Below are 23,018 nucleotides of genomic sequence, written 5' to 3' on the forward strand. Positions count from 1 at the left end.
CCATAGTCTTGGAAGAGCAATAGAAAATGCTTAGTCACCTTTGGACTTTGAAATGGTGAAGAGTAATTGATTTGAAGATCCAAGGGGTCCTGAGGGGACTGCGGAGATGGTAGATGTAAGCTGGTGCTAGTCCATGCTGAATAAATACATAATAAATACATTTTTAATTTCACTAGTAACCAGTGAAGGGAGCCCAGTACAGCCAGACTTCTAAATATTTGTGACATTTGACATTTTCACTTTTAGTGCCCTTAAGGGTTTGGATACAGACAGTAGGCAGGATCCTCTTTAGTGACCTTAAAAATACATTTAGTCTTCTCAGCATTACTAACACGTTTATGTTTAATAGGTGAAAGCTAAACAGTAGAAGGTAGAAGAACGTAGACATTTTGCACATAAGACGGTATCATCTGCATGAAAATACATTTCACTAGCAAGGACCATGCCACAACAATATGTTGTTTAAAGTTTTAATGAATGCTTGGTTATAGAATGTTGAGGTCATAGGAGTGGATTTGGATGGGGGTGAGATTGAAGAAGAGAAGTCGTATGGTAGGTTGGTCCGGGAGGATGAACTGGAGACCGGATGGAGCGGGGCGGTACCTAGAATGAGAAATGAGAGAGGGATGCCCGGGTTGAGTAGGAAGGGATGAGGGAAGCAGGATGAAGGAATGAGGTAAGGGGAAGGTTGAGGTATCGAATGGAGAGGTTGGGTGGGTCGAGGAGTCGGAGACAAACAGCACTGAGCAGTTTAACTTGGAATATAAAGGCTTGTCGGTGATAATAAGAGGTGTGGTTGAGGCATGGCCCTGCTCCCAGACCTAACTTCATTCATCAACTTCATATCACAATGTGGAGTGGCAGTGATATTTCTGTTCAGGCCTTTTTGAGTCAATAATCCAGTTTTGTGGAGGTTCCAGGTTTTACCCAGCAAAATTATCCAGATCCTGAATCCAGAATCTGGCCCAGAATAGATCCTTGCTGGACACCTATGGTGAGTTTTAAAATTAAAGGAGCTGTTAAAACTACTGCTCGAGTTCCTTCTTCAAGGAGGTTAAACCATTTAATGGAGCGATTCTTTAACCTAAAAAGACTGTTTTCATTTCAACATTGCCAATTGATTTCGAAAGGTCAATAAGACGTTCAACACAATTCTTTTGATTGCCTCTGACTTACAGCATCATTTATTACAATCTGTTTTTGTGCAGTGACATGATCTCAATTCTGACTTCTGAGCTTGTCATATATTATTTATCACCAGAAATGCCCACAGCTGTAATCTCACCAAGCACACTTATGCCCCTTTTCCATAGACATACTGGATTGAATCAGTTTGACTCTCATTAAAGCAAATCAGAAGGTGTGTCTTTAGCTGTAATTGGCTTATCTTAAGTCTAAAAGCAGCAGGCTGACCCATGGCTGTGACTAGTGGTCAAAAGAGTGGCTATAAAACGGTGGATAAACACATTTGATTCATATTTATAAACATGTATTCTTCATAATAAAAATTCCCCATTATTTGATTTTTCAAATCTTTAATTAATGTTTGAAAATGTTGGGTTTTCATCAGCAGTAGGCTAACTTAACAGGACTCCTATACTGCTGAAAGCAAACATAAAAAAATAAAATGAAGCAGATAACTGAAAATACAATAACTAAACTTCAAACAGGTGCCAGCATCGGACCAAAAAAGGTGCCAGGACCCTTATTCAGCATTTGCATGACATGATCATGGCATGTGTCTTTGCTAGGGTGACCAGACGTCCCGGTTTGACCGGGACAGTCCCGATTTTGAAGTTAATCTCCCGAGTCCCGACAAAAGCCTGTCGGGACGCTAAAATGTCCCGGTTTACACCAGGAAAAGCGTGAGCCCATTTTGCCGGGTCTTCAGCACCGAATGTTTTGAGTTTAGCCCCGATTGTAAATTTGTCTGGTTTATTTTTCCGAGGCGAATAGAACGGGCAGCTACGTGCGGGATCAGACCATGCTTTATTTGTTGCTATCACCTAGCAACCGTCTCTCCGTGAGGAAAGCTGTGAAAGCCGGGTGAAGTTTTCAGAGGAATCATAGCCAAATCAGTCTAATACATTGATGCCATCAACACAAAGTTTAGGAGCGCAATACTAATGATTTAGTTTGAAGTTCCCGTGATGTGATGTTTACAGTCTATTGTTCAGACTCAACCACACGGTACAGCCACTTCCCTAGCTTAACTCTTTGTCTCATTCAGACACCCAAACGGGGCTCTGTGTCTGGTAGAGGGTCTATTCTACCTTATCAACAGAGCAATCACGTAATGCACAGCAGACCAATGGTGCAGGTAGCCGATAGATTATTTTCTGAAATATAGCCTATTATAACTTTATTTTTCCCAAAATCATGACATCCAAATCACAGAGAACACAGATATACTGTATTTTGAATGTGCACAAAGTTTTGGACATTGCTCAAACACATCTGAAATATTACAGTCCAGGGGTTTATTAATACATTAACAACAAAAGAGCAAAACAGGAGGGAGGAGTAGGCCAAATGATGCCTAGGCTACATGTGTGCTGACTCAGATATAATTAGAAAAGTCCATCCAAAGGAGAATAAATAGTTGAAAGCAATACAGAATGCCTGAGAGCCTTACTTCAATATATTCCATTATGTTTTTATATTTGGATTGTAATCTATGTTTGTCTTTACATAAAGATATTTGCAGCATACATTGATTCAGAAAAAGGTAGAAATATGTGCATAAAAATTCCCCAGAATGCAGGAAATGAAGTGTTTAATGCTCAAATTTTTCAATAAATAATTTAAATTCTTTTGGTGTTATTGGAATAAATAGAATGAGGAGCCTATGATCAAAATAATGAAGTTACTGTCTTTGTCTATGTCTGACCTGGGATGGCACATGTTCATGTTAAAAATAGTGTGCGCGTGCACAAGCACTACGGTCACGCGCAAAGTGTCCCGGTTTCAGCTACCGGAAATCTGGTCACCCTAGTCTTTGCTATATTTATATTTATATCTTGACAATATATCACTTCAAATTTATTTTTGAATGCATTTTATTAGCTACATTCATGGCTTGACATCAACTGTTTTGCTCCTCAGCCACTTTGGTTAGTGGTTTTCCAAAGTTAGCCGCGCAGCCTTTTCACTAGCAACTATTTTTTGGGAAATTGTGTTTTATTTGATTAAAGCTTCAACCATTTTGAACGTAAATTACCACCTAAATCAAGACTACATAAAATGAAGGCCATAGTGGGGTGGCCTCTAGCTTACCCATGTTGGCTGAGGCCCACAGCGGCGTGGGTTCGAATCCGACCTGCTGCCTTTTGCTGCGTGTCATCCCCCATCTCTATCCCCCTTTCATGTCTATCCACTGTCTCTACACAATAAAGGGAAAAGCCCCAAAAAATTATCTTAAAAAAAATGGCCATAGTCATGAAATATTCAGCTGTGGTAAGCTCCTTTTGTATGAAAACATGCAACCGATTAAATGGTTCCTATGTTTTTGTGTGGAAGTGACTGATGGGAACAACAATTTAGAAATTGGTCCATTATTTTGTCCACTAAAAGTGCTTATTTGCCACTGACAGGCTCAGATTGTTATTCTAAGTGTCTGACAGCATTATGGAAACGATCCCTACAGAGAGAGGCCTTTTTAAAACCTCTTAAGACCTTTCTATTTAAGCAGAAACAGCTCTGACGTCGCTAGCGCTAAACCCACAAACAATAATTTTAGTGTGTATAGAGACATATTTTCACATGTAAATCTGTAGACTACGTGTTTATTTCAACCACAACTAGAGTTGTTATTGTTGGAAAAGTGGAAAGTCGACTTTTCATAGTTTTATTTTGTGTCCGTCGACTTGAGACAGAAGTGAACTTTATGATGCTAAAATTATTGTTTATTAACATGGAGTCTTGTGGGTTTAGCGAACGCAATTTCACAGATGTTTGTATGTTAAAAAATCGGAGCCTGTCAGTGGCAAAACAAGCACGTTTGTGAACGTAAATTGAAGGTGCATAATTGCCCCATAACTTACACTGTAATTGCCAACAGCAGTCTTACTTAATACTGGACCAATGTCAAAGATTGTTGTTCCCATCAGTCACGTAGACACAAAAACATAGGGAAATAGGGTCCAGGTTGAAAAAAAAAACAAAGTTACCCTTTAAGACACAGACATGTGGATGTAAAGAATAATTGAAAGTTGTTTGGAGCGGACTTCCGGTTTGAGCATGTAGCGAGCAGACGTGTGAGAAGTGGCTCCCGAATTCTACCTAATTTTTTCGTCATAAAGTTTGGCACACCTTGAGTTGATTACGTGTACGTTAAGACATAACTTTGCACAACTAAATGAGTCCAAAGAGACGTGACCGAGGGCAAAAAACGATCAAGATGGACAAAGATGTCACAAGAGAAGACAACATGGCTACACAAGCTGGCCCAAGCTCAGAATTACCTGCTGATCTTGCTAAGCTTCACTCGGTGCTTCTGTCCGACCTCGCACAGCAAATAGACTCCCTCCTGAAAAAAGCACTCGGCGAGGCACTGGCACCAATTTCGGCATCCCTGGAACGGGTAAAATCGTCTCTTGACTCCCACGAAGAATGTATCCATGACATGGAGGAAGGGCTAAAACGACCATAGCGACAGGATCGAGGCTATCGAAACAACATGCACCGCACTTCTAGCTGCGAACGAGAGGCTGAAAAACAAAGTGGAGGATTTGGAAAATCGCTCCCGTAGGTCCAATCTGCGAGTTGTTGGTATCCCGGAGCATCTGGAGGGGCCGGACACAGTTAAGTTCATGACAGAATTTTTCGAGGAAGTCTTGGGTAAAGAATTCTTTCCGCATCCCCTCATTATCTCCCGTGCGCACTGAGTGGGACTCCGGCGCTAGCTCCAAACGGCCGAGGATATTCCTCGTTCTCTTCCACACCTTCCAAAACAAACACTGCATAATAACGAGGAAACAAGAGCAGCTGTTCTTCAGGGGACTTAAGGTGTTTTTCCACGAGGATGTCAGCGCAGAACTCGGCAAGAAACAAGCTGCCTTTTAGGAAGTGAAATCCCTCCTGTACAAGAAGAGTGTCAGGTTCGCTCTTATCTATCCCGCCCGGCTCCGCATTCTTCGAGACTCCGGAGAAGGCCAGGGAGTTTTACAAGCTTCACTGGGAAGAGTAAATGATGCTGGAGCACAGACTATCCATGAGAAGGTGAAAGTAAGCCTAGCTTTCGGCTTAGACACTTTGATTCCCTGGGACTATTTGTTTGCTTGTTTAATATATATGGGAAAATTACAAGAACTATTTTAACGTTTTCAAGTTAACTACAAGCCTACATGGTAATATTTACGTTAATGTGGTTTTCATACATGTTTATGGTACAATAACAACGCGGTGGCCTCTGTGATTTAAATACACAACAGCTATGTTCTTTTTTCTCTATTCTTAGCATGGCATGGTTGTTTTAGTTAGTGTGGCTTTCACACATAACTCTGCATATGGCCATTTCACGGACTGGTCAATTTTAGTAAGGTAAATTAAGTGACGATATCTATCCCAAGAGAGCTGGATACATTTTATTTTAACTAGGCCAGCCACTTTGATTTATTTTACATACCTATATCAGTCCAATCGTGCTCTGTGTAATTGCACAGTGAGCACTGGTGATCCAGATGCAAATCAAGGATATATCATACTACTTTCAATCTTATTTATTAATTTAGTTTGGTCCCTTTTTTCTTTTTTCTCAAGGTGAGCCGAATGATTGTATATCGGTAGGACACAAATCACTTACTGAGAGGGGAGCCACCCTCAGGTTAGGATAGGAGTTATAGACAACGCTGGATGTCTTGGAAGTTTTCCGTTGGGGAATTCCTGCGGTTTTCTTCATTTGGGGAAGAAGATCTAGGTTTGGGGTGTTCAATGGGATTTTTTTTCTTCTTTATTTTTTCTATTCCAACTTAAGTTTCATTATAACTGGGGAACATTTTATTTACGTGGCAACACATTATCTTCTAAGGATGCACACAGCTATGTTAAACTGTATTGTTAGTTCATTATTATTACTATTTTATTTTACTTCTAACAACTGCACACAGTGTGTGTTGACATCACTTATGACCACAAATGCACTTCCATAATGTGGTTCAGGCTAATCATACACATTTTGGATGTCTGCTATGATAAATAATGCGGGTGGTACAAGCCCAGTAGGGGGAGCTGCAGTTAGGTTTGTGTAGGATTTATTCCCATCTTAAACAATTGAAAACTGATGTTTTGTTTTTGCATGAGATACATTTACGGTTAGAAGATCACACCAGACTTCATAAAGCATGGGTTAATCATATCTTCCATTCCAAATTTGACAACAGATCACGACAGGTGGCAATTTTGATTAATAAACGAATTCCATTCTCAATAAATGCAATAATTGCAGACCCCAATGGTCGATATGTCATTGTCTCAGGCCTACTATTTCAAACACCTGTTCTTTTGGTAAATGTATATGCCCCTAACTGGGACAATACTGAATTTGCCAATAAGCTTCTATCATCCCTCCCTGATTTAGATACACATAGATTGATCCTTGCAGGAGATCTCACTAGTACAATTGACCCATTGCTTGATAAATCTATCCCTAAATCTGCCTCACTTTCTGTAATGTCCCATGGAGGTTTCAAAATCCAACCTCCAAACAATTCTCTTTCTTTTCTCATGTCCACCACTCTTTCTCAAGGACAGATTACTTTTTTATAGATTAGGGTGACCAGATTTCCGGTAGCTGAATACGGGACCTCTCCTTTGGATGGACTTTTCTAATTATATCTGAGTCAGCACACATGTAGCCTAGGCATCATTTGGCCTACTCCTCCCTCCTGTTTTGCTCTTTTGTTGTTAACGTATTAATAAACCCCTGGACTGTAATATTTCAGATGTGTTTGAGCAATGTCCAAAACTTTGTGCACATTCAAAATACAGTATATCTGTGTTCTCTATGATTTGGATGTCATGATTTTGAAAGTTATAATAGGCTATATTTCAGAAAATAATCTATCGGCCAGCTGCACCATTAGTCTGCTATGCATTACGTGATTGCTCTGTTGATAAGGTAGAATAGACCTTCTACCAGACACAGAGCCCCGTTTGGGTGTCTGAATGAGACAAAGAGTTAAGCTAGGGAAGTGGCTGTACCATAGGGCTGTACACTGCTCTACACTGGAGGTGGAAAACCGAATCTACTGCAGAAATACACAGAGCACAAACGCAACACAACTGCCGCAGCATGTCGACAGCTGAGCGCGTCCGTTATAACCTGAAGCTGCGCTGTAAACAGGTCTGTTTCAGAGCTCCGTGTGGTTGAGTCTGAACAATAGACTGTAAACATCACGTCACAGGAACTTCAAACTAAATCATTAGTATTGCGCTCCTAAACTTTGTGTTGATGGCATCAATGTATTAGACTGATTTGGCTATGATTCCTCCGAAAACTTCACCCGGCTTTCACAGCTTTCCTCACGGAGAGACGGTTGCTAGGTGATAGCAACAAATTTAGCATGGTCTGATCCCGCACGTAGCTGCCCGTTCTATTCGCCTCGGAAAAATAAACCGGACAAATTTACAATCGGGGCTAAACTCAAAACATTCGGGGCTGAAGACCCGGCAAAATGGGCTCACGCTGCTCCTGGTGTAAACCGGGACATTTTAGCGGGACATTAACTTCAAAATCGGGACTGTCCCGGTCAAATCGGGACTGTCAAATCGGGACGTCTGGTCACCCTATTATAGATAGCTCTTTTATCCCTGCAGTGGAATCGGTTGAATACTTGGCCATTATCATTTCAGATCATGCACCACTCATCTTAGACCTTTCTTTCACTTCAGCAATCCTTCTGGAGACTTAATTCCCTGTTGCTTTCAAATGAGAAATTTTGCAAACATGTGGCTACTAATATAGATAGTTGTCTGGAAGTAAACAAGAAGGAAGGTATATCATATTCCCTACTTTGGGAAACCTTAAAAGCGTACTTAAGAGGACAAATGATCTCCTATGTAGCACATGTCAATAAGGAACACCGCAAACAAAAAGTCTAAGGTTAATCTTCTATCCACCAACCAGGTTGAAAACTTATTACTGCGGACCCGGAGCACTTACTATGAGTACGGAGAAAAAGCTAGTCGATTGCTGGCTCACCAGCTGAAATGTCAGGCTGCTTCACGACTCATACCCCAAGTGAGGGATCAGGATCAAAATATAGTCACCAACTCAAAGAAAATCAATGATACTTGTGCAACATTTCACTCTACACTTTACACGTCTGAATTCCTGTCAGATGTTACAAATATGAAAAATTTCTTAGATAATTTAGAATTACCTACTATTGAGCCGGAAGACAGGGAAGGGTTAGACCGACCTCTTACACAGTCAGAAATCACTACAGCCATCGGAGACATGCAAACTGGTAAATCTCGAGGACCTGACAGTTACTCCCCCGAATCTTTTAAGAAGTTTCAAGATAAACTTGCACCTATTATGCTAGAAGTATTTAACGAATCATTGGGTAACAGTTCCTTGACCCCAACCCTCACACAAGCTAAGATTACACTACTCCTCAAAAAGGACAACGACCCTACTAACTGTGGCTCTTACCGTCCTATCTCCCTCCTAAATGTTGATATAAAAATTTTAGCCAAGGTGATGGCACATCGTTTAGAATCCGTTCTCCCTAAAGTAATCTCTGAGGACCAGACTGGTTTTATAAAGGGTTGCAACTCTTTTTCAAATATATGCCCACTTGCTAACGTGATCTACTCCCCTGGTCCCTCCTCGACTGCAGAAGCTGTAATCTCGCTGGATGCGGAGAAGGCCTTTGACCGCGTGGAGTGGAAATACTTGTTTGCCGTACTGGAAAGGTTTGCTTCCCCCAGTTTTATTCACTACGATTGGGCAGCTAATTTGCAGAAAATTCTATTCTGGCTCCATGTGCCAGACACCGATTGGTGGTACACTTGAGGCACGCTCTTGTCACTCGTCATCCCTCCATGCTTTGGTGTACTCCTCCCTGCCCACAAAGTGGTCCAGGTTTACCTCCAATCCCGTAGTACTGTCCACCCTTAGAATCTGGGCCCAGTTCCGGAATCATTACAAATTCACCTCTCCCTCCCCTCTAAGCCCTATTTGAAAGAATCATTTATTTCCAGCCTCCTCTCTCGACTTGACATTTACTCAGTGGGGCGGGAAGCAGCTTTCCTGTTTTAAAAACTTAAACTGTAAAGAAGGGTTCGATAGTTTTAATAATATATGCCAGAAATATGATCTTTCACACAGTAACTTTTTTAGATATCTCCAAATACGCCACTGTGTCAAAGCACTGTTCCCTTCTTTCCCAGTCCTCCCTACTGAGGTAGCATGGGAAGAAATGTCCTCCTTTGTCCAAAAAAAGGACTGATATCACGGTTATATTCTCAACCAATGTCTCTGGAAAACCATGACCTTTCAAAAATTAAGAACGGGTGGGAAGGTGAGTTCTGGGAAGGATTAATTCTGATTAAGGGTACTTTATTATCACATACACATACATGTAGCAAAATTCATTCTCTGCACTTAACCCATCTCTCAAGGGAGCAGTGGGCAGCCAATCACAGCGCCCGGGGACCAACTCCAGATCTGAGCCAGTGCCTTGATCAAGTAGCCTAGAAATCTAGTCTCCCCCTAGTGGCAGCAAATTTATTTGGCAGCCAAGGGGGGTCTAGGCACTCTCCGTTGACTTTCAAGCTGCAAAAACCAAATTTTGGTCAGGCCAATAACATTGTGTATAGAGTCGGTGGGCGGGGCTTATGGCTGCTGCTGCTGGGAACAGCGGACTTCTGGAAGACTTGGAGTTAAGCTTTTCTTTGAGAAAAGAACAAAGAACTGCACAGAAATCATTCTTAAAAAAGGAAGATGTGGTCGGAGTTTTGCCGACCGGATACGGCAAAAGTTTAATCTATTAACTAGCTCCGCTACCTTCTTTGTTGCTCTGCCTGGTTGTAGCGCTATCCTATTACGTGCAGAGGGAATTTGAAAGACAACCGTTTATCCCGCCCCTCGGATCGAGCTCCGTCAATGGTGAGTTCCCAGGCTATGTCAGGCTATTGATTTTTGAGTTGATGGTTGAGTTGTCAGACAGACACTGGGAGGATGCACTACAAAGGATTAACTCATCCTCATCCTGTGCCTGCTTGAGGCTCATTCAGTGTGCATAGGGCTCATTTCAGTAGGGCTAGGTTAGCAGATATATATCCAGGAACGGACGGGAGTTGTAATAGATGCTCCCTCTCTCCAGCTGATTTAACACACACATTTTGGTTGTGTCCCCGTCTAAATCAATATTGGTCATCTGTTTTTCAAATTTTATCCAAAGTCATAAAAATTCTAATTAAGCCCTGTTTGTTGATTGCAACATTTGGTATTCGAAGAGAGAGAGAGCTTAACGTTGACCCAGGATCAATCGGACATTATTGCTTTTACATCATCTTGCCCGTTGTAGAATCTTATTGGTTTGGACATTCGCTACTCCACCAGCGGTGGCCGCATGGTTAAGGAATGTTTTATTTTTACTTAAACTAGAAAAAGGCAAATTCACGTTGAAAGGGTCAGTCTAGAAATTTTACTTAAAATGGCAACCCTTTGTGACATATTTTGAGAATCTTAAAGTATTGCCTGAAGTAGAAGACACCTTTTTATTTTATATTCTACTTCTTCTTCTCTCTGTTTCCTTTTTTATTTTGTCTATCTATGTTTATTCAAATCAATGGTCAACTACCTTCATGTGGTGGGAACTGAGTAGCGTGACTGACAATTGTGAAACTGAGAGTTTAAAGCCTTGTTAACCCACTGGTGTCGAAATGTGGGCATGCAGTTGTGTGCTTGTTTTCAGTGTGTAGATCCTTAAACTGTTTTGAAGAACTGTCTAACAAACAAAATGGAAAAAAAAAAGCTGTTTTCCCAGAATGTTGTCAAAATATTGGGGGTGGGACAACTGTGTTGGGGGGTATTACTAAGCAATGTTTTCCTTTCTTTTGGGGGGGGGGGTTGTATAAGGTTTTAGTTGTTTAAGATAAAATGAAACTGGAGAACTGTTTCACTTCCTGTAAAATATAACGTCCTTGATCCTCCAATAAAAACATTTACATATATATAAAAAAAAGTGTTTTGGAGCGAACACTCGCATGTCACTCAAGCAGAGTCAGCAGCTGGCCCCCGGTGATTAGAAGCACAGCGTAAAAGTCAGTTCTCCTGCTGCGCACACTCTCTATTTCATTTCCAAACCTCTTGTCAAAATGTTTTTTCTGTTGCTGCAGCAACTCATGTGGACAAAACTCTGAAGTGCTGGTACTCTGTGCCAGACCATTTCCGGTGTGCCAGTTTAGCTGGTGATCATGTTAACTGGTGATATTTGCATGAAATCGGTGAATATTCAACAAGGCCCTGCCTACTTTTGAAGAGCGTTCTGCTCTGCCTCCGCCCCGTGAGTGCCAGAGGTTCACATTTTCACAAAGTGTTTGCAAGTGAGACAAAATAAGGGATATCACTGAAAACATCACCAGTTGATGTGTAATACATGTCCATTTAAGCATTATCCACACAAATACGACACATACTGTATGAACGGAAAAAAAAGAAAACGAAAAAACGCTGGGATTCGACCCTTGGATGTCATGGACAAAAACATTGACAGATTAACTTCCAGATCATCTATACCACTACACTACACACCTCTGAAATGGTTTTGTGATTTCTATCCATATGTTGGACTTTAAGTCTAAATTAACACAGGTTAACATATGAGAGAAATATGCGCCCATGTTAACTGGTGATATCACAATTTAAAAATGTAAGCATGTCAGTCATGCGCAAACGTGATCATTTATCATTGTTATTAATGTGTAGGCCTATCTCAGCACAAACAGTCTCTTTCAACACGTGCCACAAGTCAACTGGTTATAGTTGTGTTTAATGTCATTAGACCCATATTAGGAATCTGAAACAGCAACATCTGAATGTTATCAAGCTCTCTCAGTACATCAAAGTTTTGTAATCATAATGACCATTTTGTGTCGTCAAAGTAGGCCAACAAATGATGTGTGGGATAAATAAAAGTCAAACTCAGAGAAAATAAGCTTCATATGTTGTTCACTATAAATCACTAGACTTTTGCTTCAACTCACTTCATAACTTAACCGAGACTAAGATAACATACTCGTCGTGTTAATGGAAACGCAAATCAGCTCAGCATTGTTCGACTGGTGCCAATGGAATAACCCCATAAGATCTTTGCTAAGCAGGACAGTTTTGAAATTGGAAAGTATTTATTTAGGTCACTGGGCTCACTAGCCTTGTGTAGCGGGATAACCTGGCCAGCCTTTTAAACACTTAGGATTTTACCAGATGTAGCCTATATCTACTCTGTTATGAAGGCTTTCCAAATCGGTCTGCTTTCCAAACAGTCTCTGTATTCATCAAAGCATGCTCAAACTACTGGGGACAGCTTGTGGGGATTTTCAATTAGTTATTGTTCCAAAAGCAGTGTTTACTATTGTTATTCCCCTCTGACCCGTCCTTTTTAAAAATCAATTCAGCGTCACTAGATTCAGAGTGTTGTGATGGCACATGTGGGCAGATGCCTTCAAATGTTGTTTTTATTTATTTATATATTTATTTTTTATTTATGCATCCATCTTTTTCCCCATGGGTGGCTGCAGCTCATTCCCCCCTCTGCCTGCTAGAAGACTCCATTAGCAGTGTTGCTATGTGGGCGAGACGTGATGTAGTTAGGTGAGAATCATAAACGCAATCATGTCAGTTTCACTCTAGTGCGACGATGATGGGTCTGAGTACACACATAACACCCAGAGACAAAGGGATGAGTCGATATGGAGGAAATGAGGGAGCATGTACAGAGGGAAATAAAATATTATCAACGCTACATGAAAAAGGACTTTGAAGTGAATAAATACCAAATACAAAGGCGTTGAGTGATATGAATGTTAATCAGTAGCATATTGACTAATGAAGAGTTCTGACAAAGGATGCTTTAATATAAGTTTTCAAACAAACATGAGCCAACAGAGTTCCAGAGAGGCCCTAAATCCTATTATGCATTGGTTGGTTTAATTCAGTTTTATTTATAGTGTCAAATCATAACAACACAAGTTATATCAGGACACTTTACAGATTAGACCACTCTCTATAATTTACAGAGACTCAACAATTCCCCCTAAAGCAATTGCACTTAGTGCTGCAGCACGAAGGAAAAACTTCCTTTTAACAGGCAGAAACCATTAACAGAAACTGGCTCTAGATGGGCGGCCATCTGTCTTGACCGGTTAGAGAGAGAGAGAGAGAGAGAGAAACAAAGAGAGAAAGATGCAAAGCAACTACATTAATACCTATAACTATAATAAATATTCTTTTGGATATTCTTCTATCCACCTCAACACCTGACCTACCTTGCTTCAGTCATAAAGGACACACCGCCTTCTGCAATGGTGTTCAACATTGGCATTTAACACCCATTTCCAATGTTATCACTCAATTAGTCTCGCATTGTCAGACCTTCCTCCACAGCGCTACGAAAGAGGGTGTGGCTAGTCCACACAGCATTCCGGGATGGGAGAAAAACGTGCTCTGGTTTATTGGCATTTCTTTAAACCAATCACAATTGTCTTGGGCGGCGCTAAATGTTGGACGCAATGATGGTGCCTCTGCAAAATAGCCTCAGGAAGGAACTTGTTTTGGTTGAACGTGTACGTTCAAAAGTAGTTTTAGTCGTGTAACAGAAAACTCAGATCGGACAGATAGTCTAGCTAGGTGTCTGGATTTACCCTGCAGAGATCTGAGGAGCAGTTAACCATAGTCTTCAGAAATCCACCGGAGTTTAGAATGGCAACACAAAGGAAGAGGAAGGTGAGGAACATCCAGCCGAAAAGAGTGTCATGCGGCAGAATTTCCAGCGGCACCTGAACAATCACGAAAATGAAACGTCGTTGATACAGACTACAGACTATGACGCCATTAAACGGCCGTTGTCAGCCTCATAGATAACGGTCAGAAGGGGTCTGCTACACCTACTCGTAGGTTCAGAAGGCCATTATCATCTATTCACATTGTAGCTGTCGCTGCTAGCTTGGTCTGGACCCTTTGGCAGTACAGACCAAAGATTTGCGATAAGAAGAGTTGTACTTGCAACATCTTGCACTGTACAAAACTTGCAATGCATCGGCCCGCAGCATTCTGAAACCTAGTTCACAGCAATTAGATGAGACGAGACGGTGTATCATCTCCAGGGATGTGAACAGCGCGCTTTTCGGCGCCTCCTGTTTTTTTCACGTCACTTTGGGTGACTTGTGTGAAGCGTGCAGATCTGATTTCTTTTAAAGGGGTGGGGGTTGAGGGGGGGTCTGAGAGTGTCTGATTATAATTTCACCAACAGTAATTCTGGATTGCCTCTGTCGGTACACAATCTGTGCTGCCTGTACAATCTGTCATGTGCATGCCCTGTTTTACAAGGATTTACGACACTGCACGATTTGTTCCACGCTTCCGGTCTTAGTTGTAGCGATGTCAAGTGTCACTAGCTAACAGCTAATTCGGCTAACCGCTTGCTGACAGCTTGACCTAACAAATAAATAGGAAATAACTACATGATACATAATCTACATGTCACGTAATTTATTAAACATTTCAACTAGGCCTATTTCAATTGGGTAGGTAATATGTTGTGTGTATAACCTACATATCATTACGTTTTAGCTACATCAAGTTTACCTGTACCTGTGTGTTACTTAGTGCTAGCTAGCAGATCAAATTAAAATATTCAACTCTGTATTCATTTGCAGAATGAAGGAAATTGAGGCACTGCTTGTGCTTGTGGATAGAGGCTGTAAAAGCAGTTGGAATTGGTCTTGGCTGAAACTTGAAACTACAATCAAGGTCCAGCAATCAAACACACATCATACTGTTTTTTTTTAGGAAAATTGAAAAAAAGGCATGTGCTAAATGCACTCTCTGCATGAAGGAAATTAACTACAGTAGCAGAGAGGTGCATGCCCTTTTTGCACAATGTCAGACATTCACAACTCCTCCATAAGGAAGATCCTTTACCAGCTACTCAGAACCAGGCCTTGGCAGCAAAAAAGATCAGGAAAAGTGTAAAGCTTCCAGTGCCTATGTGTAATTGCAATGCTAATGGAGAGGTGTGTGTGTGTGTGTGTGTGTGTGTGTGTGTGTGTGTGTGTGTGTGTGTGTGTGTGTGTGTGTGTGTTAAAGACTAGTTAAACAAAAATAATTTTTTGTGGAAATGAGTACATAATGAGGACAAAATGGAGATGAACAAAATTAGTTTAAAATGAATCACTAAATGAGTAATTTACATATTTTCTTTCTCTATTTACTAGGCAATCGTCCTGGCAGTTATTGCTGAGCACTCTCTACCTCTCACAACTGCACCTGTGTTGTTGGAGTTAAGCCAGTGTCTAGCTGCAGACAAGGCAGCCCTTAGCCAAATTAAACTGTCCCGCACTGCAGCTTCTTACAAAATGGTGTATGGTATGGGCCACACATTTGCAGAGAAAACATTCTCCAACTTACGACAATACCCCTTCTCTCTGAACGTGGATGAGAGTACTTCCAGTAGTAAAAGAAGGTCCTTTCTATGCTCGTCAGCTACTTCAACGAAGAGCTGAATGATGTTGTGGTTGAACACCTGGGCTCCCTTGAAGTTGCAAAAGTCCGTTCAGCCAGTTTGGAGAGGTTGATGTGTGACTTCTTTTCAGAAAAAGAACATTCCTTGGTCGAACCTAATCACCATAATGTTAGACTCATGCAACGTGATGCACAGGAGCAAATCAGGGCTGGAGAAAAGGATTCGAGAGAGGCATTGTCCCACTCTGCTTGATGTGGATGGTGACTATTGCCATCATGTCCACAACGCTGCAAAGAGATTTGCAGAACCTTTTGAAAACTACTTGGAGCAGCTCTTTGCAGACATCCACACATACCATCAATGGGCATCAGATCAGGTATCTGAACATGCACTTAATATTTCTAATTAGTTTATTAACTGCTTTGAGTGTTGCTAGTAGTGTAAGATATGTTATCTTTACTTGCAGTTGGCGTACCTGAAAGAAATAACAGAGTTCCTGGACATACCCACCACCAATCCCCAGCGATTTGTCTCCCATCGCTGGTTGTCAGCTTATGATGTAGGGATCAACACTAAAAGAATGCTACCTGTGTTCAGAGTGCTCTACTTTATGGGAAAGCAGGACAAATAACTGTACAATGGTGTGAGTAACAAGGCTCAGCAAAGGGTTGAATTTATTCACCAGGATCTCTGCAAGAAGGGTATGTAAGTGTATGTATATATTGTAACATTGTTATATGGTTAAGAAGGAACTAAAATCCTACTATTGAATCTTAGCATTTCGTAGTAAACATGCTGTATGTGTCTGTCTATGTGAGAGAGAGATGAATAAAATGTGTGTTGTACATCTATACCTACTGTTTTATGGTTATGATTTAGCAGACAATTTTGTCCCAAGTAAATTATTATTATTATTATTATTATTATTATTATTATTATTATTATTATTATTATTATATCTTATTAGCCTAAGAAGTACTCATACTGTCAATCTTTGCAAGAATTTATGTATATCATTGGTATTGCACAAACTTTAAATCTGTATGCACTGTTATCTACAGCATATAGATCCTGATTTCATGGGGGGGGAAACTTGCCATTGTGCTGCAGCCATGAAACCTTAGTATGAACTCAGGATAAACATGTTTTTTGTATGTTATGTGTTGCATCTGCAATCATGGATTTTATTGGGAAGGTGACCCAGTACATGCAGAACAAACTACCTCTCAAAAGTAAGACCCTACAGGCCTTGTCCTCTATTAATCCTGTGGTGAGGGGCCATTCCCAGGCTGTTACTCAGCTGAAGGAGTTGGCTAGGATCATGAAACATTTAGTAGTAAGATGGAGATGATATTGTGAAGTGGTGGTCCATGTCATGAGTTTGGGGAAGTATCCAGCTCTCAGCCAGGTTATCAGAGGTGCCTTCTCCATCTTCCATGAGCCACTGGTAGAGTCCTCCTTTAGTCTCATGGGAGATGTGATTGACGCTAAAAGATCTAACATTAAGCTCTCCACCTTTGAAGCAGTTCAGACTGTGAAATATGTGCTGAGGTCTAGAGGCAAGACTGGCATTGGCATGTTCAAAAGAGATGACATCAACATGGGGTCAGTTCATAAAACTATCTGCCGGAACATTAGGGCTGCAGGGAGAAGGGACAAGACCGAGAGAGAGAAGAGGATGGAGGCAAAGCAGAAGAGGCAGGCGAAGTATGGCTGCAGTGATACATGTCAAAGTGCAGAGAAGGCCTAGACCACTGCTCTGACCAAAGATAGGCAGACACGTTTCAAACATGTTGATACGAAAAGGAATGCAGCCAGACGGAAGGCCCTGGATACGTTGCCAGAGGTGGCCAGGAAGAAGAGGAAGAAGGAGTAAGCAAGAAGAAGTGCTAGATAGTTCAATATGAGTTTATGTTTTGGAATAAAAAATGAAATTGAATATTCCAAATTAGTATCGGTGTATTTTGAGTTTCATAATTCCATTTTACTCTATGTGCCTATAGGTGTGGGCCGGGAATGGCAGGGTTTCCATCTGGGAACTTTCCGTTGGAGAACTTTTGGGAAGGGTTGAAAATACTGGTTAGCTGATTGGATGAACCATCTGTCTATCACCTATGTTGGTGATAGAGGGGCCAAATCAACCAATCAGATCCACGAAGCGTATGAAAATACAACCACAAGCCCACCCCTGCTGCTGCAGGCAACGCATAGCTTGTTAGCTCAGCAAGCTAGCAACATGTCGGTAAAGAATGTTTGCCGTTTGTGTAACGAGAATTTAGGAATAAAAGGCACCATTTCAGGTTCCCGGACCGCTGCCTGAAAATACTGGTTAGCTGATTAGATAAACCATCTGTCTATCACCACATAACCCGCCTCAAAACCAACGCTGATTGGCCCGATCGTTTGGCGAACGGCTCCAAATTTTCTCTATCTCAAGATGCCAGACTGATCTGCGAGTGGAAAACTGGAGCTCGCCAGATCAGGACGGTCTCACGAGGCTAGGGGTGGTGGGAGTGTAAGTACCTGGATATTTGCCCGCGGGGTGAGGGTTTTGATTACCTCTCTCTTTTTTGACCATACATGTGTTTGCATCCCTGCATCTCCATAGCAACGACTCTTCTAACTTCCAACTTTCACGCTTTTTGTAGCTAAATATAACATTTGTTTGTCTAAATATGAATGTGGATAACGTAAGGGATATTGAGATGCTCGCTACAGTTACACTTCTAGTGATGAATCGGCGAAAACAGGTTTTATTTCTCCAATTCACTGCTTTGTTCTAACCGCAGGGCGCTCCCTCTCATCAGTCTCGCTTGACCATATAACGTTACGCTTTCGGGCAGTCGACCAGCTGTTTGTAACACACAATAAAATTAATTCTTTTATTTCTATAGTTTATAGCTGACTTTACCAGCTGACTTCTCTATTGGCTGTTGAAACAGGTGACATCTCTTAACTTCTAAAACCAGCCTCTGGAGACTTGAACAGTTGAGTCACAGCGAAACCATCAGCTGGTTTGAGACGAGCTGAGACGGGTCGGTTCAGACCGCTGAAACTTTTCTCTGTGATGTTCTAAAATTGTTTTGTCTCGCCACGAGTCTTTCGTCTGAACTGGGCTTAATGTGCTTGGGAAAAACCATACGTGTTGTTCAGATTGCTCTGAAATGGAGTGTGAAAAAAGGCTACAATCCCTTTGTTAGAAATGATCCACAATAAGCTTAAATCTGCAAATTACCTCCTATAATTTCCTAAATTCATGTTTAGCAACACAAGCACATTCCTGTCTGAACCTAAACAAAACATCTTATTATGTTTGTTCCTTGACTCAGCACAAATGTAATATCAGAGGGTGTAAAGAACAAAAGAGAAACTAAGACAATGTACCCAATGCTTGTCTTTATTTTCCCTAACTCCTTCCCTCATTGAGTTTTCCGGCTCAGAGTTTCATGCGTAGGTTGCAGCAGGCGAAGCGGAGTCCGGCTGACTGACAGGTCTCTGTGGTGTTGGGCTCTGTGGAGGAGGCCGTCCCTCCCCAGGTATCCCGGTGAGATGTGGGTGGTGCATCTGACTGCCCATGATGGGAAAATGTCTACCTTTAAATGCCTCAGCATCAGCTAGCCTTTTCAACAGTAAAAAAGAAATGATATGACAAAGAAAATATGCCTGAATGTCTTTCAGTTTTCAAGTACGGGGCTGTTGAAAACAGTAAAATAACCCAACACAAATGTCTGTTTTGCTCCAAAATTGCAGGTTGGAAATGAATGAGGATGTTTTGATCTTGCCTGGGTGCAGTGTCATACTAAACTCAAAGTTGCTTTTCTGTCTCTTTGAAATCAACATAATATGGCCGAGGTGTGGTGGTGCCATATGTAGTCCTGCATTGCCAGGCCTTCCTGCACAGCGCTGCGGAGGAAGGTCTGGCTAGTCCACGCAGCATTCGAGCCAGGAGAAAAACGTGCTCTGGTTTTTTGGCATTTCTTCAAACCAATCACAATCGTTTTGGGAGCCACGGTGCCTCTGCAAAACAGCCTTGGGAAGGAACTTGTTTGTGCTCGTAGGGAGGCAAGCTCTGGAATTAAAATGGCTGTTGAGTGTGTGATGAGAATGCTATTCATTAAAAAGATACATAGAGTTTGATTGTCTGTTCTAGCTCGGAGGAAGTTTCCCAAATCGACCAGAGTTTAGAATGCCAACACAAAGAAAGCGGAAGGTGAAGGTGACATCCGGCTGAAAATGAGGAACGATCCCTTAAATCAAACGTTGTTGATAAAGTCAATGCCATTTGTGACGTACAGTTTGTCCATATGAAGGGGTTAGTGTGGCAACAAAAAACATGATTAAAATGTGTCCGGGTTGGCTCAGTTGGTATAGCAGGCGCACATATACATAGAGGTTTATGCCTGGACACAGAGGTTCAGGGTTTGAGTCCAACCTGTGACGATTTTCTGCATGTCCTCCCCCCCTCTCTCCCCTTTCTCACCTAGCTGTCCTGTCCATTAAAAAAGCACAAACAAATAATCTTTAAAAAAAACATTACTAAAACAACATTCTGCTGTCACTCACGCCAGGTCGTTATATAGTCACGTTATTTTAATCTATTAAGTCGTGGACAGGTTACGTAAATCCCGTTTCTTTCGTGTATATGCAACGACTTTTGAACGTGTACAGGTCACGCTTTTCGAACCTGCTGCTCTGGGGGACACGACAACTGGGAAATGAGGCGCCACACGCCGGCCAAAACAACGGAACGGGTCGCCACTCGCGATTGGGGAAATGAGGCGCCACACGCCGGCTAAAACAACGGGACGGGCCGCCACTCGCGATCGGGGAAATGAGGCGCCACACGCCGGCTAAAACAACGGGACAGGCCGCCACTCGCGACCCGCGCAGGGGCACACAACAACTGGGAAATGAAACACCACAACGGGGAAATGAAACGCCACAATAACAAGACGGTTGGGGTTAGGAAAAAAAAAGAACGGGGAAAGGAAACGTCACACACGGGACACTCCGACAAAGGAACTGCAACACGCGGGACAAAGGAACTGCCACACGCGAGGCGCGATCCCCGGTCTCCGGGGTGAAAGTCCTGTGTTTTCTGGTCTCCGGGGTGAAAGTCCTGTGTTTTCTGACCCATCCACCACCCCGACCAATCTCCCTACGCGGACTTTCGCCTTTTCAACTACTCGCTGCTCGCTTTCGTTCTGGGATCACGAAATATGCTTCCCATTAAAATGCATTGCTTTCAATTTCGTAATGGCCACACGAAAAAAATGGGATTTACGTAACCTGTCCACGACTTAATAGATTACAATAACGTGACTATATAACGACCTGGCGTGAGACTGGGCTGAAAATAGCATGTTGAATTTTGATGTCACACGTTTTTTAGGGGTTAGTGCGCTGAAGCACAGAAGGGAGTGGACGGGATGAGGAGGACGGAGGAGCGAGCTAGTCTTCGTTTTGTTTGAAAATACTTTGAACGTCAACAAGAAGTAATGTCACCCAACATCGCTTAGAGCACCTTTAAACAACGCTCCAGCAGTCAGCCTCACCAACAAGGCCCCAGACCCCCCACTGACACTGACTCTATTTGTTGTTTATTTCATATGAATGTTTACTTCGTTTCCACCACTCACCAAGGCAAATTCCACATGGCAATAAACATTTTTCTGATTCTAATTCTGCACAATAAAATATATGATTAGACACTTTAAGGGAAAAAGAGAAATAGAAAAATGTTTAGAATTAAATTTGATGACAGATGTTCTTCCCTTTGCACAATGAAAATGATAGAAATTACATTTTATGTATATGTCTATTTTCACACGATCCATGGGGCGTGGGGACAACTGGGCAGGAAGTGGAACAGCGAGAGTATCCAGTCAATTTACTAAAAGTCTAATCTGCATGCTACAGCAATTACAAACTATAGGCCTATATCAAACCTTCCGTTTTTGGGACTAATTATTGAAAGTTGTTGTTTTTGAGTCCCACACTGCATGACACCATAATGTGTAAAATGCTAACCATAGGCATTTCTCAAACTTATCGGAAAGGTCTACAGTCCCACTGGTGTGATTCCCACTCCCATAGAAAACCAATTAAGATTCTTCTTCATTCACCTCTTTTATTGCCATAAGCCTATCATGAGAAATGCCTTGATACAAACACTCAAAAGGCAGTTGGGGTCTTATCCAGTCTTGAAATAAAATCCAGTCATCTTTATCCGAGACAAGACGGAGTAAAAATGCGATGGATTCCGAGACGAAACCAAGACCTTCAAAAAGTGGTCTACTAGTCTCGACCCTTCACCAGTTCAACCATAGCCTTCCTCTGCAAAATAATATGAATATCTTACAATATAGAACAACATAATGAAATCTTGTACACAGACGTGGTATAATCCATCTCCCAGGCTTGTGTGCACAGAATCTGAAATGTGTCAGCCCTGCACAGATTGGTACTGGAAGCATTGTCGGAGCTGAGCCACATCATCTAATTCAACTCTGCTGCTAGTGGTGCAATAAATGCTTTATAAAGACATGGCGTACTCTGAGAGTAGATCATGTTGGCTGCTCACATGTCACAACCTGATACATGTTAAAAAACACACTTGTGAGATAATGAGAAAAGCAAACACTGCCACAATGTGATTCAGTGCTGACAAATATTGTAGTTGCAAAGCTTTCAATTTAAAATACCTATCTCTGAAACAGGCGTCACACACGTGCTTTAGACTCCCGCTGGCGAGTCTCATTATGGATCTAAGGGGCAGGAGATGGGTGAAGTGGCTCCGAGATGGAGGAAAGCAGGGTCCAATGTTCTGATCTTAATCAGATGGCAGCTTAAAATGTCTTTTTATAGGAGGAACACCTGCCAATTCCCTATCAAAGTCAGAGCCTATGTTAGAGGCAGTGTTGTAGTTGAGACCACCTAAACCGAGTAGGGCTGTCAAACGATTACATTTTTTTAATCGCGATAAATCGCTGAATTTCTATAGTTAATCGCGATTAATCGCATGTTTTATCACATGATTAACATTCTATTATTTTGCATTTCAGAGCTGTTTTTAAGTACATATTAACAATGGAAAGCAATTCTTACCAGTGTATCTTGATTGGGAATCAAATGAATGCAAAGAAAGTTACTTTATGAACTTGACTTTAAGATTCGTATTTGTTTATTATTTATTTACTATAAACAAAAGAAAAAAAAGAAGGGTACTAAACAACAGTCAGCAACTTGTCTGTTGTTAAGGCCATGGTTAAAATTAAAGATTTAATAATAATGTAATAACTATAACAATAACTTATTTCACCAGTA

At 41.5% G+C, this 23,018-nt stretch overlaps 1 long non-coding RNA gene across 1 annotated transcript; it reads right to left on the minus strand.

Annotated features, from left to right (window-relative positions):
• Positions 1 to 456: 456 nt before the first annotated feature.
• Positions 457 to 3,361, minus strand: LOC114547648 (uncharacterized). The gene is made up of 2 exons (XR_003691248.1): positions 3,277 to 3,361; positions 457 to 603 (listed from the first exon to the last, which is right to left on the minus strand). It is a non-coding gene; the product is annotated as an uncharacterized LOC114547648 (long non-coding RNA).
• Positions 3,362 to 23,018: the final 19,657 nt, after the last annotated feature.

This window comes from Perca flavescens, chromosome 21 (genome assembly GCF_004354835.1).
Source record: "Perca flavescens isolate YP-PL-M2 chromosome 21, PFLA_1.0, whole genome shotgun sequence".
In the NCBI taxonomy this organism is placed as follows: domain Eukaryota; kingdom Metazoa; phylum Chordata; class Actinopteri; order Perciformes; family Percidae; genus Perca; species Perca flavescens.